Here is an 18,815-nt window from a genome sequence, read left to right on the forward strand (position 1 = left end):
ACCACTGACATAAACAAATAATCAAGCAGGAAAACAGCAACTTACAGTTGACGACAATATAGGACAAGTACAGGGTAAATAAACATAACTACATCAGCAGATGACACTGGAATAAGTATCAGGTGGCAGAAGACTGCTGGATTTGGTGCAGTTGAATATTATTAGAGTAAGAAAGGATAAGCACATGAGGGAAGAGGGCCCTGCTCGTGAGAGCTTACATTCTAAAGGGGAGGGTAGACAGACAGGGGTGAGACAGATGGGGTACATAGAGAGCATGGAACAGTTCTTTCGTACTCTAGGGTGGGTGGAGCCTCCATATATCAGTTTTTGAATTATAAACCAAAACTTTGCTGCTTTAATCATGCCACTCATTGTACTGAGCGACTTTGGTCACACCCATTGCCACGCCTTCTGTTCAGGATTCTGAAATGAAAAAAGGTGGTAACCTTAAGAGTGTTCCTATCGTGATGGGGCGGAGGGTCCGCTAACACGGACGGAGGGTGAGGAGACGGCGCCTGGATTACTATCCCTATCTCGCAGCTAATGCTGGCAGGTATGAGCATGAGGATAGTAGTGATACTAGAAATGTGTGGCCCAGACACGGAGCCGCTTCGTAACACAACGCCAACAGTGCCAGGGCCGCCATGTCACGGATCACGTGACGCACCACTGCATGGGTAACCCGCCGCCTACTGCTAACGTGACTGACATGAGCGCTGGCCAATAGGAAGCCGCTCCGCCCAGGTTGCTGGGGGCTGTTGCCGATGTATGTGGCGGGGAATGCGAGCTTCTTAGTGCGGGGCGAGTACGGCTTGCTCGGTGAGTGTAAGAGATGGGCACTGTCTGGTAATACCGTGGCTAGCGAGCAGCCGCCGGAATGATGCTGATCCGGTGCATGCTGGGATTTAATTTACGGTCGTGACGTCAGAGAGAGGCAACTAGGTATCCGCAATATGAACCTTATTTTACAATAGTTGTCATAGTAACTGACTCCCTGACACATCTGCATGCATGTTGTATTATGTGTTGGTGACCGGCTCAGCTGGGAACATTTATAGATGTCACAGGCTTGGTTTCTGGGAGATCCTACCAGTATCTAGACCCAGGGTCAATTGGAGAGTATTGAAGGGGCCCAAGGAGCCCATTTTCTACCTTGTAAGAGGGTTTGTGCAGGCGGTGTAAGGGAATATCCGTTTTTGAGCAGCCTATACTTCTCACTGGCAGCTTTATAGTGTCACTCAGTGGTTTAGGTGCCACCAAAATAGTGATGCTCTGAGTCTAGTCAGCTGCCTTGGTTGGCAAATATGCAAACTGTTAAGTACTCTGAATAGGAATATGGGCATGCACCATATTGAAAGAGGGTGTGCACAGCTGCTTGCTTTTCACCTGCAGAACAACAGTTACTCCACAATTTTGGCTGCTGTGGTCCCGCGTCGCGGGGCATCGCACAAGTGTATGGGCACCATTAGAAGGAGATAAAATCCACGGAGATAAAGTACCAGCCAATCCGCTCCTAACCGACATGTCACAGGCTGGGTTTGAAAACAGTTAGGAGCCGATTGGCTGTAGGGATGGACATCGGAAGCAAACCATCATATGATGGCTATGCTTCCGCCATTGAAACTTTCGATGCGATGGTTACTAACCATCACATCAAAAGTATTCGATGGTGAAAACTATTTATATGACTTGCGCATGCGCTAAAAGGCTGGTACTTTATCTCCGTTGACTTTATCCCCATCCAAGGCTTAGTAAATAGACCCCTAAGAATATGAAATATGAACAGGCCAGAGGCGTAGCTAGGGTTTTCGGAGCCCAGGGCAAGATGGAAAATGGCGCCCCCCCAAAACCCCCCCCCCCCCACCACCACCAAAAGTAGCATGTGCGCGCGCCTTCGACGCGCGTGGCAAAATGGGTGTGGCCACACTCCAGAAGGGGTGTGGCCACTGAAAATGGCCCACAGTGCCAGTTACATTGCCCCACAGTGCCAGTTACATTGCCCCACAGTGCCAGTTACATTGCCCCACAGTGCCGGATACATGCCCTACAGTGCCGGATACATTGCTCCAGAGTGCCAGATACATTGCCCCAGAGTGCCAGATACATTGCCCCAGAGTGCCAGATACATTGCCCCAGAGTGCCAGATACATTGCCCCAGAGTGCCGGATACAATGCCCCACAGTGCCGGATACATTGCCCCACAGTGCCGGATACATTGCCCCACAGTGCCGGATACATTGCCCCACAGTGCCGGATACATTGCCCCACAGTGCCGGATACATTGCCCCACAGTGCCGGATACATTGCCCCACAGTGCCAGTTACATTGCCCCACAGTGCCAGTTACATTGCCCCACAGTGCCAGTTACATTGCCCCACAGTGCCAGTTACATTGCCCCACAGTGCCAGTTACATTGCCCCACAGTGCCAGTTACATTGCCCCACAGTGCCAGTTACATGCCCCACAGTGCCAGTTACATTGCCCCACATACACCACACTAGCCCCAGACACACACAAACCACACTAGCCCCAGACACACACAGTAAATTACACACACACACACACACACACACACACACACACACACACACTTTAGCCTGCCCTGCTCACCTCCTGCACCTCCCTCCGAGGCCACACGCGTACCTCCAAAGTCGCGTACGCGCACCTCCGAGGTCGCTCACACGCGCACTGAAGTCTTTGCAGGGGGGGGGGGAGGGGGGGGGGTTAGTAGGGGGAGGCTCCTGGCTGCCGCTGCCTGCACAGTGTGACAGGCACAGCAGCCGGGGAGACAGGGAGAGCGCCGCGGGTAGCGCCGGCGAAATCCCTGTCGCATGGGGCGAGTGGGCCGTGCAGGTGCCCGTGGCGCCCAGGGCACGTGCCCTGCTCGCCCCATGGGGGTCATTCCGAGTTGTTCGCTCGCAAGCTGCTTTTAGTAGCTTTGCACACGCTAAGCCGCCGCCTACTGGGAGTGAATCTTAGCTTATCAAAATTGCGAACGAAAGATTAGCAGAATTGCGAATAGACACTTAGCAGTTTCTGAGTAGCTCCAGACTTACTCGGCATCTGCAATCAGTTCAGTCAGTTTCGTTCCTGGTTTGACGTCACAAACACACCCAGCGTTCGCCCAGACACTCCTCCGTTTCTCCAGCCACTCCCGCGTTTTTCCCAGAAACGGTAGCGTTTTTTCGCACACACCCATAAAACGGCCAGTTTCCGCCCAGAAACACCCACTTCCTGTCAATCACATTACGATCACCAGAACGAAGAAAAAACCTCGTAATGCCGTGAGTAAAAAACCTAACTGCATAGCAAGTTTACTTGGCGCAGTCGCACTGCGGACACTGCGCATGCACGACTAATTGCTCCGTTGCGAGAAAAAAATACAGAGCGAACAACTCGGAATGACCCCCCATGCTAGATACGCCTCTGGAACAGGCCCAAAACACAGTTTCCTTTTTCTAAGGAAAAATCTCAAATACATATTATAAAGACTTGTACATGTTTCATGGAAACTAGTGATGTGTCCTTTATGGTTTTAGGGCAGCAAAGTAGTAGCTTTAGCTACACATAGATTCTAGTTGAATGGCGTTCCTAAGAGCAACCTCATGTTTTGAAAATATTTGCCTATAAACAATTTTATTTTATTGGCAATCTGACACAAAGTAATATATTAAAAACTAATTTTATCATAAACATATGTATTGTCTGTTTTTTTTATAGTGTACACAAATTACACAGGACTTTACAGAGGATATTCATTCCTATCAGTCTTTGCCCCAGTGGAGCTGACCGTTTTGCTTCCACATGGACATGCACATATAAGAGTTATGTTTTTTTTTTTTCTGGTTAAGTAGACAAGTGGATTAACCCACTAGTATGTATTTGCGATGTGGCAGAAACTTGGTGCAAACTCTGGGAGAATATAGAAACTCCACACAGCCACCTGAGTGGATCTGACCTTAGTGCTGAGATTATGTATTTCTAACCATTGTGCTACAGATTGATGAGTTAAACATTGCACACATTATAAGCTAAATCACTGTTAGTTCACACTGTATTAGACTTTCACCACTGCTTGAATAGTTTCACGTTCATATTAGTATTTAGGAACATAAGGCCAGAAGTATCACTTTATTGTGCTGAGTATTCCATTTCAGTACCAAAGATTACAACCGGAACCTGTGAAGTGACTACTGGTCAGATGTAATGATTTTCAGCCAATATCCGGTACTCTTTTGCTAAAAGTTTGCAGTTATATTGAGTCTATAGTAGCACTGGAAATAATCATTAACTTAATTAAGTCCAATTGCAGAGACAAGGGGAATGATAGAGTTAAACGCAAGTCCATTTAGTGGACAGATCTTGCGTTTTCTTTCAGCACCTTACATGCAACATTGCATAGTTGAAGCATCTACAGCAGGCAAGCAAAGCTCAAAATCCCAACTGGGCCGAATAATCAAGGTCTACACACTGGCTGACATCAGTCAAAGATATGAACGATCTCGTTCATAAATGAACGAGATACCGTTCATATCTTTGAGTGTGAAGGCTCCAGCGATGAACGATGCGCGGCCCTGTTCATCGCTGGTCCCCCGTCGGCTGTACATGCAGGCCAATATGGACGATCTCGTCCATATTTGCCTGCACTTCAATGCAGCCGGGTGACGGGGGGAGTGAAGAAACTTCACTCCCCCCGTCACTGCCCCTCCGCCGCTGGGTCGGCCATATCCGCCGTCGGGCAGCTCGGCGGCGGATCGGCCAATGTGTCTTGGGTGAGCTGCAAGAAAAAGAAGAAAGTCTTATATGCAATTTTGAAAGGTTTATTAGAAAAACCAACAATAAAGTATAATCAAAGAGATGTCAAGTATCAGGAAGAAAACAGTTTTAATAGTGTGAGCTGGTAGCTGTGTTATTCCCCCTCATATATCACCAAGCGGTCCCCTCTCCTCTTTATATTAATAATACCACATATCAGTGTGAGCAGGGAGCTGTGTTATTCCCCCTCATATATCACCTAACGGTCCCCTCTCTATATTATAATAATAATACCACATATATATCAGTGTGAGCTGGGAGCTGAGTTATCCCTTTCATATATCACTGTACGGTCCCCTCTTCCCTATATAATAATAGTAATACCACATATCAGTGTGAGCAGGGAGCTGTGTTATTCGCCATCATATATCACCTAGTGGTCCCCTCTCCTCTATATAATAATAATAATAAAACCACCACATATATATCAGTGTGAGCTGGGAGCTGAGTTATCCCTTTCATATATCACTGTACGGTCCACTCTTCCCTATATAATAATAATACCACATAGTGTAAGATGGGAGCTGTGTTATCCCCCTTGTATAGCACTGTACGGTCCCCTCTCCCCTATAAATACTGTATATCGGTGTGAGCTGGGAGCCACTGGCGTATTTATAATGGGTGCACTGTGTGCGGGGTCCAGGGGGGCCCACACTGCACATCCTGCACCCATTATTTATAATGCTTACCCTCCGGAGTCCCGCGGCGAAGCAACAGCGCTGCAGAAATCACAGGGAAAATGGCACGGCTCCATTTTCTCTGTGTTTCACGCATGCACAGTAGGAAAATCACTGAAAAAATTGCCATTTCCCCAGAAATCTGACCATGCACTTTAGACTCTGGGACAGCGCTAGGGTCCCCTAGGGACCCTAGTGCCCAGTGTCATAGCGCTGCCGCCAGCTAGAGAGGAGGGGCCCTGACGGAGCCTGCACACAGGCCGCCTCCTATCTATATACGCCCCTGCTTGGAGCTGTGTTATTCCTTTCATATATCACTGTATGGTTCCCTCTCGCCTATATAATAATAATACCACCACATATCAGTGTGAATTGGGAGCTCTGTTATTCCCACTCGTATATCACTGTGCGGTCCCCTCTCCTCTATATATTAATAATACCACATATCAGTGTGAGCTGTGTTATTCCCACTCGTATATCACTGCGCTGTCCCCTCTCCTCTATATATTAATAATACCACATATCAGTGTGAGCTGTGTTATTCCCACTCGTATATCACTGTGCTGTCCCCTCTCCTCTATATATTTATAATACCACATATCAGTGTGAGCTGTGTTATTCCCACTCGTATATCACTGCGCTGTCCCCTCTATATATTAATAATACCACATATCAGTGTGAGCTGTGTTATTCCCACTCGTATATCACTGTGCTGTCCCCTCTCCTCTATATATTAATAATACCACATATCAGTGTGAGCTGTGTTATTCCCACTCGTATATCACTGCGCTGTCCCCTCTCCTCTATATATTAATAATACCACATATCAGTGTGAGCTGTGTTATTCCCACTCGTATATCACTGCGCGGTCCCCTCTCCTCTATATATTAATAATACCACATATAGGTGTGAGTTGGGAGCTCTGTTATTCCCACTCGTATATCACTGCGCTGTCCCCTCTCCTCTATATATTAATAATACCACATATAGGTGTGAGCTCTGTTATTCCCACTCGTATATCACTGTGCAGTCCCCTCTCCTCTATATATTAATAATACCACATATCAGTGTGAGCTCTGTTATTCCCACTCGTATATCACTGTGCGGTCCCCTCTCCTCTATATAGTAATAATACCACATATCAGTGTGAGCTGTGTTATTCCCACTCGTATATCACTGCGCGGTCCCCTCTCCTCTATATATTAATAATACCACATATCAGTGTGAGCTGTGTTATTCCCACTCGTATATCACTGCGCGGTCCCCTCTCCTCTATATATTAATAATACCACATAGTGTGTGCTGGGAGCTGTGTTATTCCCACTCGTATATCACTGTGCGGTCCCCTCTCCTCTATATATTAATAATACCACATATAGGTGTGAGCTGGAGCTGTGTTATTGCTGTTATCTTGCTCTTTGTGTCTCCTCCAGCCACAAGCCCTCTGTGCCTCCTGTGTCTATTCAGCCTCCAACTCCTGTGCTAGCCCCCTCTAATTTACCTTATTCTTGAGAAACATTTTTCTATCTAGATTCCAGAAGAATCGTTTTGTAAGTAGGGCAGTCGGGCACACACACCTTCAGGGATGCCGCGGGGGGCAGGGCTTTGCAAAGGCAGCCGGGCATACACAGCAGCTCCCACGTGGACATTTCCCCGTCTGTATCACTATCTTCTCGTGCATGTGCAAAAAGGATAAATGCTGCCCGATTACGGCAGACAGGCCAACAGTAACTCATCTGGCGGTGGCGGACCGCATTCCATTGTATTTAAGAAAAGTAAACTTTGGCCACAAAGGGTGTAACTGGTTGGCAATAGGACGTTTGCGCACAGGCTAGGTTTAATGACGGCATGTAGATTTAACTGTGGGCTATGGAGAGTTGTGTGCATGCAGAGTTCCGCCTGTTTTTTGGATGCATCCTTTACACCAAAGATTGTACCTAATAATAAGAATAATAATGTTTATATGTATTATCCACAAAGTACCTTTTTAAGTCAATATAATCTACATCGTGCCCACGAACTTGGAGAATAGCATCTTCACAAGGTGTTGACACATCACTCAATGAACTGAAAATATCACCTACTATTGTATATTGCAGAATCTTTTTTAGATGACTCTGCTCTTCTGAAATATCTTTTCTTAATGGAGAATTCAATTGTTTCTCTGACGTCCTAGTGGATGCTGGGAATAGCGGCTCCGCAGGAGACTGGGCACAAAAGTAAAGCTTTAGGACTACCTGGTGTGCACTGGCTCCTCCCCCTATGACCCTCCTCCAAGCCTCTGTTAGATTTTTGTGCCCGGCCGAGAAGGGTGCACACTAGGGGCTCTCCTGAGCTTCTTAGTGAAAGTTTAGTTTTAGTTTTTTTTATTTTCAGTGAGACCTGCTGGCAACAGGCTCACTGCATCGAGGGACTAAGGGGAGAAGAAGCGAACTCACCTGCGTGCAGAGTGGATTGGGCTTCTTAGGCTACTGGACACCATTAGCTCCAGAGGGACCGAACACAGGCCCAGCCTCGGAGCTCGGTCCCAGAGCCGCGCCGCCGGCCCCCTTACAGAGCCAGAAGCAAGAAGAGGTCCGGAAAAATCGGCGGCAGAAGACATCCTGTCTTCACCAAGGTAGCGCACGGCACTGCAGCTGTGCGCCATTGCTCCTCAGCACACTTCACACTCCGGTCACTGAGGGTGCAGGGCGCTAGGGGGGGGCGCCCTGAGCAGCAATAAAAACACCTTGGCTGGCGAAAATACATCACATATAGCCCCCAGGGCTATATGGATGAATTTTAACCCCTGCCAGATTCCACAGAAAAACGGGAGAAAAGGCTGCCGAGAAGGGGGCGGAGCCTATCTCCTCAGCACACTGGCGCCATTTTCTCTCACAGCTCCGTTGGAGGGAAGCTCCCTGGCTCTCCCCTGCAGTTACTACACTACAGAAAGGGGTTAAAAAAGAGAGGGGGGCACTAATTAGGCGCAGTATAACAATACAGCAGCTATAAGGGGAAAAACACTTATATAAGGTTATCCCTGTATATATATATATATATATATAGCGCTCTGGTGTGTGCTGGCATACTCTCCCTCTGTCTCCCCAAAGGGCTAGTGGGGTCCTGTCCTCTATCAGAGCATTCCCTGTGTGTGTGCTGTGTGTCGGTACGTTGTGTCGACATGTATGAGGAGGAAAATGAGGTGGAGGCGGAGCAATTGCCTGTAACAGAGATGTCACCCCCTAGGGAGTCGACACCTGAGTGGATGAGCTTATGGAAGGAATTATGTGACAGTGTCAGCTCTTTACAAAAGATTGATGACATGAGACAGCCGGCGACTCAGTCTGTGCCTGTCCAGGTGTCTCAAAAGCCATCTGGTGTTCTAAAACGCCCGTTACCGCAGACGGCAGATACAGACGCCGACACTGATACTGACTCCAGTGTCGACGATTAAGAGACGAATGTGACTTCCAGTAGGGCCACACGTTACATGATTGAGGCTATGGAAAATGCTTTTACACATTTCTGATAATACCAGTACCACTAAAAAGGGTATTATGTTGGGTGAGAAAAAACTGCCTGTAGTTTTTCCTGCATCTGAGGAATTAAATGAAGTGTGTGATGATGCGTGGGTTTCCCCCGATAAAAAACTGATAATTCCTAAAAAGTTATTGGCATCATACCCCTTCCCGCCAGAGGATAGGGCACGTTGGGAAACACCCCTTAGGGTGAATAAAGCGCTCACACGCTTGTCTAAACAGGTGGCACTACCGTCCCCGGATACGGCCGCCCTTAAGGAACCTACTGACAGAAAGCCGTAAAATATCCTAAAATGTATATACACTCACACGGGTGTGATACTGCGACCAGCAATTGCCTCAGCCTGGATGTGCAGTGCTGGGGTGGCTTGGTCGGATTCCCTGACTGACAATATTGATACCCTAGATAGGGACAGTATATTACTAACTATAGAGCATTTAAAAGATGCATTTCTATATATGCGTGATGCACAGAGGGATATTTGCCGACTGGCATCAAGAGTAAGTGCGCTGTCCATTTCTGCCAGAAGAAGGTTATGGACAAGACAGTGGTCAGGTGAGGCTGATTCCAAAAGGCATATGGAAGTATCGCCTTATAAAAGGGAGGAGTTATTTGGGGTAGGTCTGACAGACCTGGTGGCCACGGCAACGGCTGGAAAATCCACATTTTTACCCCAGGTAGCCTCTCAACCTAAGAAGACGCCGTATTATCAGGCGCAGTCCTTTCGGCCCCATAAGGGCAAGCGGGCAAAAGGCGCCTCTTTTCTGCCCCGTGGCAGAGGGAGAGGAAAAAGGCTGCAGCAAACAGCCAATTCCCAGGATCAAAAGCCCTCTCCCGCCTCCGCAAAGTCCTCAGCATGACGCTGGGGCTTTACAAGCGGTCTCAGGCACGGTGGGGGCCCGTCTCAAGAAATTCGAGACGTCTCCCCCTCGCCGTTTCATAAAGTCTGCTTTACCGACGTCTCCCTCAGACAGGGAGACAGTATTGCAAGCCATTCACAGGCTGTATTCCCAGCAGGTGATAATCAAGGTACCCCTCCTGCAACAGGAAAAGGGGTACTATTCCACACTATTTGTGGTACCGAAGCCGGACGGCTCGGTGAGACCAATTTTAAATCTAAAATCCTTGAACACTTACATACAAAGGTTCAAATTCAAGATGGAGTCACTCAGAGCAGTGATTGCAAACCTGGAAGAAGGGGACTATATGGTCTCTCTGGACATCAAAGATGCTTACCTACATGTCCCAATTTACCCTTCTCCAAGGGTACCTCAGGTTTGTGGTACAGAACTGTCACTATCAGTTTCAGACGCTGCCGTTTGGATTGTCCACGGCACCCCGGGTCTTTACCAAGGTAATGGCCGAAATGATGATACTCCTTCGAAAGAAGGGAGTTTTAGTTATCCCTTACTTGGACGATCTCCTGATAAGGGCAAGATCCAGGGAACAGTTGGAAGTCGGGGTAGCACTATCTCAGATAGTGCTGCGGCAGCACGGTTGGATTCTCAATATTCCAAAATCGCAGCTGATCCCGACGACACGCCTTCTATTCCTAGGGATGATCCTGGACACAGTCCAGAAAAAGGTGTTTTCTCCCGGAGGAGAAAGCCAGGGAGTTATCCGAACTAGTCAGAAACCTCCTAAAACCAGGCCAAGTGTCAGTGCATCAGTGCACAAGGGTCCTGGGAAAAATGGTGGCTTCCTACGAAGCAATTCCATTCGGCAGATTCCACGCAAGAACTTTCCAGTGGGACCTGCGGGACAAATGGTCCGGATCGCATCTTCAGATGCATCAGCGGATAACCCTGTCACCAAAGACAAGGGTGTCTCTCCTGTGGTGGTTGCAGAGTGCTCATCTTCTAGAGGGCCGCAGATTCGGCATTCAGGACTGGGTCCTGGTGACCACGGATGCCAGCCTGCGAGGCTGGGGAGCAGTCACACAGGGAAGAAATTTCCAGGGCTTGTGGTCAAGCCTGGAGACATCACTTCACATAAATATTTTGGAGCTAAGGGCCATTTACAATGCCCTAAGCCAAGCAAGACCTCTGCTTCAAGGTCAGCCGGTGCTGATCCAGTCGGACAACATCACGGCAGTCGCCCACGTAAACAGACAGGGCGGCACAAGAAGCAGGAGGGCAATGGCAGAAGCTGCAAGGATTTTTCGCTGGGCGGAAAATCATGTGATAGCACTGTCAGCAGTGTTCATTCCGGGAGTGGACAACTGGGAAGCAGACTTCCTCAGCAGGCACGACCTCCACCCGGGAGAGTGGGGACTTCACCCAGAAGTCTTCCACATGATTGTAAACCATTGGGAAAAACCAAAGGTGGACATGATGGCGTCCCGCCTAAACAAAAAATTGGACAGGTATTGCGCCAGGTCAAGGGACCCTCAGGCAATAGCTGTGGACGCTCTGGTAACACCGTGGGTGTACCAGTCAGTGTATGTGTTCCCTCCTCTTCCTCTCATACCAAAAGTACTGAGAATTATAAGACTGAGGGGAGTAAGAACTATACTCGTGGCTCCGGATTGGCCAAGAAGGACTTGGTACCCGGAACTTCAAGAGATGCTCACGGAGGACCCGTGGCCTCTACCTCTAAGAAGGGACCTGCTCCAGCAAGGACCCTGTCTGTTCCAAGACTTACCGCGGCTGCGTTTGACGGCAGGGCGGTTGAACGCCGGATCCTGAAGGAAAAAGGCATTCCGGATGAAGTCATCCCTACCCTGATCAAGCCAGGAAGGATGTAACCGCAAAGCATTATCACCGCATTTGGCGAAAATATGTTGCGTGGTGCGAGGCCAGTAAGGCCCCGATGGAGGAATTTCAACTAGGTCGATTCCTGCATTTCCTGTAAACAGGGATGTCAATGGGCCTAAAATTGGGGTCCATTAAGGTTCAAATTTCGGCCCTGTCAATTTTCTTCCAGAAAGAACTAGCTTCAGTTCCTGAAGTTCAGACGTTTGTAAAAGGGGTACTGCATATACAGCCTCCTTTTGTGCCTCCAGTGGCACCTTGGGATCTCCAATGTAGTTTTGGGGTTCCTAAAGTCACATTGGGTTGAACCACTTGAATCTGTGGAGTTAAAATATCTCACATGGAAAGTGGTCATGTTGTTGGCCCTGGCCTCGGCCAGGCGCGTGTCAGAATTGGCGGGCTTTATCCTGTAAAAGCCCTTATCTGATCTTCCATTCAGACAGGGCGGAATTGAGGACTCGTCCTCATTTTCTCCCTAAGGTGGTTTCAGTGTTTCATCTGAACCAACCTATTGTGGTACCTGCGGCTACTAGTGACTTGGAGGACTCCAAGTTGTTGGACGTAGTCAGGGCCTTGAAAATATATGTTTCCAGGACGGCTGGAGTCAGAAAATCTGACTCGCTGTTTATCCTGTATGCACCCAACAAGCTGGGTGCTCCTGCTTCTAAGCAGACTATTGCTCGTTGGATTTGTAGTACAATTCAGCTTGCACATTCTGTGGCAGGCCTGCCACAGCCAAAATCTGTAAAAGCCCATTCCACAAGGAAGGTGGGCTCATCTTGGGCGGCTGCCCGAGGGGTCTCGGCGTTACAACTTTGCCGAGCAACTACTTGGTCAGGGGCAAACACGTTTGCTAAATTCTACAAATTTGATACCCTGGCTGAGGAGGACCTGGAGTTCTCTCATTCGGTGCTGCAGAGTCATCCGCACTCTCCCGCCCGTTTGGGAGCTTTGGTATAATCCCCATGGTCCTTACGGAGTTCCCAGCATCCACTAGGACGTCAGAGAAAATAAGAATTTACTTACCGATAATTCTATTTCTCGTAGTCCGTAGTGGATGCTGGGCGCCCATCCCAAGTGCGGATTGTCTGCAATACTTGTACATAGTTATTGTTACAAAAATCGGGTTATTATTGTTGTGAGCCATCTTTTCAGAGGCTCCTCTGTTATCATGCTGTTAACAGGGTTCAGATCACAGGTTGTACGGTGTGATTGGTGTGGCTGGTATGAGTCTTACCCGGGATTCAAAATCCTTCCTTATTGTGTACGCTCGTCCGGGCACAGTATCCTAACTGAGGCTTGGAGGAGGGTCATAGGGGGAGGAGCCAGTGCACACCAGGTAGTCCTAAAGCTTTACTTTTGTGCCCAGTCTCCTGCGGAGCCGCTATTCCCCATGGTCCTTACGGAGTTCCCAGCATCCACTACGGACTACGAGAAATAGAATTATCGGTAAGTAAATTCTTATTTTCTCTGACGTCCTAGTGGATGCTGGGACTCCGTCAGGACCATGGGGATTAGCGGCTCCGCAGGAGACAGGGCACAAAAATAAAGCTTTAGGATCAGGTGGTGTGCACTGGCTCCTCCCCCTATGACCCTCCTCCAAGCCCCAGTTAGGTTTTTGTGCCCGTCCGAGCAGGGTGCAATCTAGGTGGCTCTCCTAAAGAGCTGCTTAGAAAAAGTTTTTCGGTTTTTTATTTTCAGTGAGTCCTGCTGGCAACAGGCTCACTGCATCGAGGGACTTAGGGGAGAGAAGTCAACTCACCTGCGTGCAGGATGGATTGGCTTCTTAGGCTACTGGACACCATTAGCTCCAGAGGGATCGAACACAGGCCCAGCCATGGAGTCCGGTCCCGGAGCCGCGCCGCCGACCCCCCTTGCAGATGCCGAAGATGGAAGAGGTCCAGAAGCAGGCGGCAGAAGACTTTTCAGTCTTCCTGAGGTAGCGCACAGCACTGCAGCTGTGCGCCATTGTTGTCAGCACACTTCACACAGCGGTCACGGAGGGTGCAGGGCGCTGGGGGGGCGCCCTGGGCAGCAATGTATAATACCTTTTTATGGCTAAAAATACATCACATATAGCCCTTGAGGCTATATGGATGTATTTAACCCCTGCCAGATCTCACAAACTCCGGAGAAGAGCCCGCCGAAATAGGGGGCGGGGCTTATTCTCCTCAGCACACAGCACCATTTTCCTGCTCAGCTCCGCTGTGAGGAAGGCTCCCAGGACTCTCCCCTGCACTGCACTACAGAAACAGGGTAAAACAGAGAGGGGGGGCACTTTTTTTGGCGATATTACTATATTTAAGCTGCTATAAGGATACAACACTTATATAGGGTTGTTCCCATATATATTATAGCGCTTGGGTGTGTGCTGGCAAACTCTCCCTCTGTCTCCCCAAAGGGCTAGTGGGGTCCTGTCTTCAATAGAGCATTCCCTGTGTGTCTGCTGTGTGTCGGTACGTGTGTGTCGACATGTATGAGGACGATGTTGGTGTGGAGGCAGAGCAATTGCCGGTAATGGTGATGTCACCCCCCAGGGAGTCGACACTGGAATGGATGGCTTTGTTTATGGAATTACGTGATAATGTCAGCACATTACAAAAATCAGTTGACGACATGAGACGGCCGTCAAACCAGTTAGTACCTGCCCAGGCGTCTCAGACACCGTCAGGGGCTGTAAAACGCCCTTTACCTCAGTCGGTCGACACAGACCCAGACACGGACACTGAATCTAGTGTCGACGGTGAAGAAACAAACGTATTTTCCAGTAGGGCCACACGTTATATGATCACGGCAATGAAGGAGGCTTTGCATATCTCTGATACTACAAGTACCACAAAAAGGGGTATTATGTGGGGGGTGAAAAAACTACCTGTAGTTTTTCCTGAATCGGAGGAATTGAATGATGTATGTGATGAAGCGTGGGTTAACCCAGATAGAAAAGTGCTAATTTCAAAAAAGTTATTGGCATTATACCCTTTCCCGCCAGAGGTTAGGGCGCGCTGGGAAACACCCCCTAAGGTGGATAAGGCGCTCACACGCTTATCAAAACAAGTGGCGTTACCGTCTCCTGATACGGCCGCCCTCAAGGATCCAGCTGATAGGAGGCTGGAAACTACCCTAAAAAGTATATACACACATACTGGTGTTATACTGCGACCAGCCATCGCCTCAGCCTGGATGTGCAGTGCTGGGGTGGTCTGGTCGGATTCCCTGACTGAAAATATTGATACCCTGGATAGGGACAGTATTTTACAGACTTTAGAGCAATTAAAGGATGCTTTTCTTTATATGCGAGATGCTCAGAGGGATATTTGCACTCTGGCATCGAGAGTAAGTGCGATGTCCATATCTGCCAGAAGAAGTTTATGGACACGAGTCGACAGTGGTCAGGTGATGCGGATTCCAAACGGCATATGGAAGTATTGCCGTATAAAGGGGAGGAATTATTTGGCGTCGGTCTATCGGATCTGGTGGCCACGGCAACTGCCGGGAAATCCACCTTTTTACCTCAGACCCCCTCCCAACAGAAAAAGACACCGTCTTTTCAGCCGCAGTCCTTTCGGTCCTATAAGAACAAGCGGGCAAAAGGACAGTCATATCTGCCCCGAGGCAGAGGAAAGGGTAAGAGAGGGCAGCAAGCAGCTCCTTCCCAGGAACAGAAGCCCTCCGCGGGTTCTGCAAAGCCCTCAGCATGACGCTGGGGCTTTACAAGCGGACTCAGGAACGGTGGGGGGTCGACTCAAGAATTTCAGCGCGCAGTGGGCTTGCTCACAGGTGGACCCCTGGATCCTGCAGGTAGTATGTCAGGGTTACAGGTTGGAATTCGAGAAGTCTCCCCCTCGCCGATTCCTAAAGTCTGCTTTGCCAACGTCTCCCTCAGACAGGGCGACGGTATTGGAAGCCATTCACAAGCTGTTTTCTCAGCAGGTGATAGTCAAGGTACCCCTCCTACAACAGGGAAAGGGGTATTACTCCACGCTATTTGTGGTACCGAAGCCGGACGGCTCGGTAAGACCTATTCTAAATCTGAAATCTTTGAACCTGTACATACAAAAATTCAAGTTCAAGATGGAATCACTCAGAGCAGTGATAGCGAATCTGGAAGAAGGGGACTTTATGGTGTCCCTGGACATAAAAGATGCTTACCTGCATGTCCCAATTTGCCCTTCACATCAAGGGTACCTCAGGTTCGTGGTGCAAAACTGTCATCAGTTTCAGACGCTGCCGTTTGGATTGTCCACGGCACCTCGGGTCTTTACCAAGGTAATGGCCGAAATGATGATTCTTCTGCGAAGAAGAGGCGTATTAATTATCCCTTACTTGGACGATCTCCTGATAAGGGCAAGGTCCAGAGAACAGCTGGAGGACGGAGTAGCACTAACCCAAGTAGTGCTGCAACAACACGGGTGGATTCTGAATTTTCCAAAATCTCAGTTGACCCCGACAACACGTCTGCTGTTCCTGGGAATGATTCTGGACACGGTTCAGAAAAAGGTGTTTCTTCCGGAGGAGAAAGCCAAGGAGTTATCCGAACTTGTCAGGAACCTCCTAAAACCAGGAAAAGTGTCTGTGCATCAATGCACAAGAGTCCTGGGAAAGATGGTGGCTTCTTACGAAGCAATCCCATTCGGCAGATTCCACGCACAAACTTTTCAGTGGGATCTGCTGGACAAATGGTCCGGATCGCATCTGCAGATGCATCAGCGGATAACCTTATCGCCACGGACAAGGGTGTCTCTTCTGTGGTGGTTGCAGAGTGCTCATCTGTTAGAAGGCCGCAGATTCGGCATACAGGACTGGGTCCTGGTGACCACGGATGCCAGTCTGAGAGGCTGGGGAGCGGTCACACAGGGAAGAAACTTCCAGGGAGTATGGTCAAGCCTGGAGATGTCTCTTCACATAAATATACTTGAGCTAAGAGCGATTTACAATGCTCTAAGCCTGGCAAAACCCCTGCTTCAGGGTCAGCCGGTGTTGATCCAGTCGGACAACATCACGGCAGTCGCCCACGTAAACAGACAGGGCGGCACAAGAAGCAGGAGAGCAATGGCAGAAGCTGCAAGGATTCTTCGCTGGGCGGAAGATCATGTGATAGCACTGTCAGCAGTGTTCATTCCGGGAGTGGACAACTGGGAAGCAGACTTCCTCAGCAGACACGATCTACACCCGGGAGAGTGGGGACTTCATCCAGAAGTCTTCCACATGATTGTGAACCGTTGGGAAAAACCAAAGGTGGATATGATGGCGTCTCGCCTCAACAAAAAACTGGACAGGTATTGCGCCAGGTCAAGAGACCCTCAGGCAATAGCTGTGGACGCTCTGGTAACACCGTGGGTGTTCCAGTCAGTGTATGTGTTTCCTCCTCTGCCTCTCATACCCAAAGTACTGAGAATTATACGGCAAAGGGGAGTAAGAACGATACTCGTGGCTCCGGATTGGCCAAGAAGAACTTGGTACCCGGAACTTCAGGAGATGCTCACGGAAAATCCGTGGCCTCTACCTCTAAGACGGGACCTGATTCAGCAGGGACCGTGTCTATTCCAAGACTTACCGCGGCTGCGTTTGACGGCGTGGCGGTTGAACGCCGAATTCTAAGGGAAAAAGGCTTTCCGGAAGAGGTCATTCCTACACTGGTTAAAGCCAGGAAGGAGGTGACTGCACAACATTATCACCGCATTTGGAGAAAATATGTTGCGTGGTGTGAGGCCAGGAAGGCCCCCACGGAGGAATTTCAACTGGGTCGATTCCTACATTTCCTGCAAACAGGATTGTCTATGGGCCTCAAATTGGGGTCCATTAAGGTTCAAATTTCGGCCCTGTCGATTTTCTTCCAGAAAGAATTGGCTTCAGTTCCTGAAGTCCAGACTTTTGTTAAAGGAGTACTACATATACAGCCCCCGGTTGTGCCCCCTGTGGCTCCGTGGGACCTTAATGTAGTTTTGGATTTTCTCAAATCCCATTGGTTTGAGCCACTCAAATCGGTGGATTTGAAATATCTTACGTGGAAAGTAACCATGCTACTGGCCCTGGCTTCAGCCAGGAGAGTATCAGAATTGGCGGCTTTATCGTATAAAAGCCCATATCTGATTTTCCATTCGGACAGGGCAGAACTGCGGACGCGTCCTCATTTTCTGCCTAAGGTGGTGTCAGCGTTTCATCTGAACCAGCCTATTGTGGTGCCTGCGGCTAATAGCGATTTGGAGGATTCCAAGTTGCTGGACGTTGTCCGGGCATTGAGAATATATATTTCAAGGACGGCTGGAGTCAGAAAATCTGACTCGCTGTTTATACTGTATGCACCCAACAAGCTGGGTGCTCCTGCTTCTAAGCAGACGATTGCTCGTTGGATTTGTAGCACAATTCAACTTGCACATTCTGTGGCAGGCCTGCCACAGCCTAAATCTGTCAAGGCCCATTCCACAAGGAAGGTGGGCTCATCCTGGGCGGCTGCCCGAGGGGTCTCGGCATTACAACTCTGCCGAGCAGCTACGTGGTCGGGGGAGAACACGTTTGTAAAATTCTACAAATTTGATACCCTGGCTAAAGAGGACCTGGAGTTCTCTCATTCGGTGCTGCAGAGTCATCCGCACTCTCCCGCCCGTTTGGGAGCTTTGGTATAATCCCCATGGTCCTGACGGAGTCCCAGCATCCACTAGGACGTCAGAGAAAATAAGATTTTACTTACCGATAAATCTATTTCTCGTAGTCCGTAGTGGATGCTGGGCGCCCATCCCAAGTGCGGATTGTCTGCAATACTTGTACATAGTTATTGTTACAAAAAATTCGGGTTGTTATTGTTGTGAGCCGTCTGTTCAGAGGCTCCTACGTTTATCATACTGTTAACTGGGTTCAGATCACAAGTTGTACGGTGTGATTGGTGTGGCTGGTATGAGTCTTACCCGGGATTCAAAATCCTTCCTTATTGTGTACGCTCGTCCGGGCACAGTATCCTAACTGAGGCTTGGAGGAGGGTCATAGGGGGAGGAGCCAGTGCACACCACCTGATCCTAAAGCTTTATTTTTGTGCCCTGTCTCCTGCGGAGCC

The 18,815-nt window shown here is 49.0% G+C and overlaps 1 protein-coding gene across 3 annotated transcripts in view; it reads left to right on the top strand.

The window, feature by feature from the left end:
* The first annotated feature begins 395 nt into the window (after positions 1 to 395).
* Positions 396 to 18,815, top strand: part of TAF6L (TATA-box binding protein associated factor 6 like) — a 99,726-nt gene continuing 81,306 nt past the window's right edge. The window contains exon 1 of one of the 3 annotated variants that reach the window (XM_063944993.1): positions 396 to 553. The gene's annotated coding sequence lies outside the window, so the exon portion shown is untranslated. The other 2 variants (XM_063944995.1, XM_063944994.1) reach the window with 2 other exon arrangements.

This window comes from Pseudophryne corroboree, chromosome 11, assembly GCF_028390025.1.
Source record: "Pseudophryne corroboree isolate aPseCor3 chromosome 11, aPseCor3.hap2, whole genome shotgun sequence".
NCBI lineage: Eukaryota > Metazoa > Chordata > Amphibia > Anura > Myobatrachidae > Pseudophryne > Pseudophryne corroboree.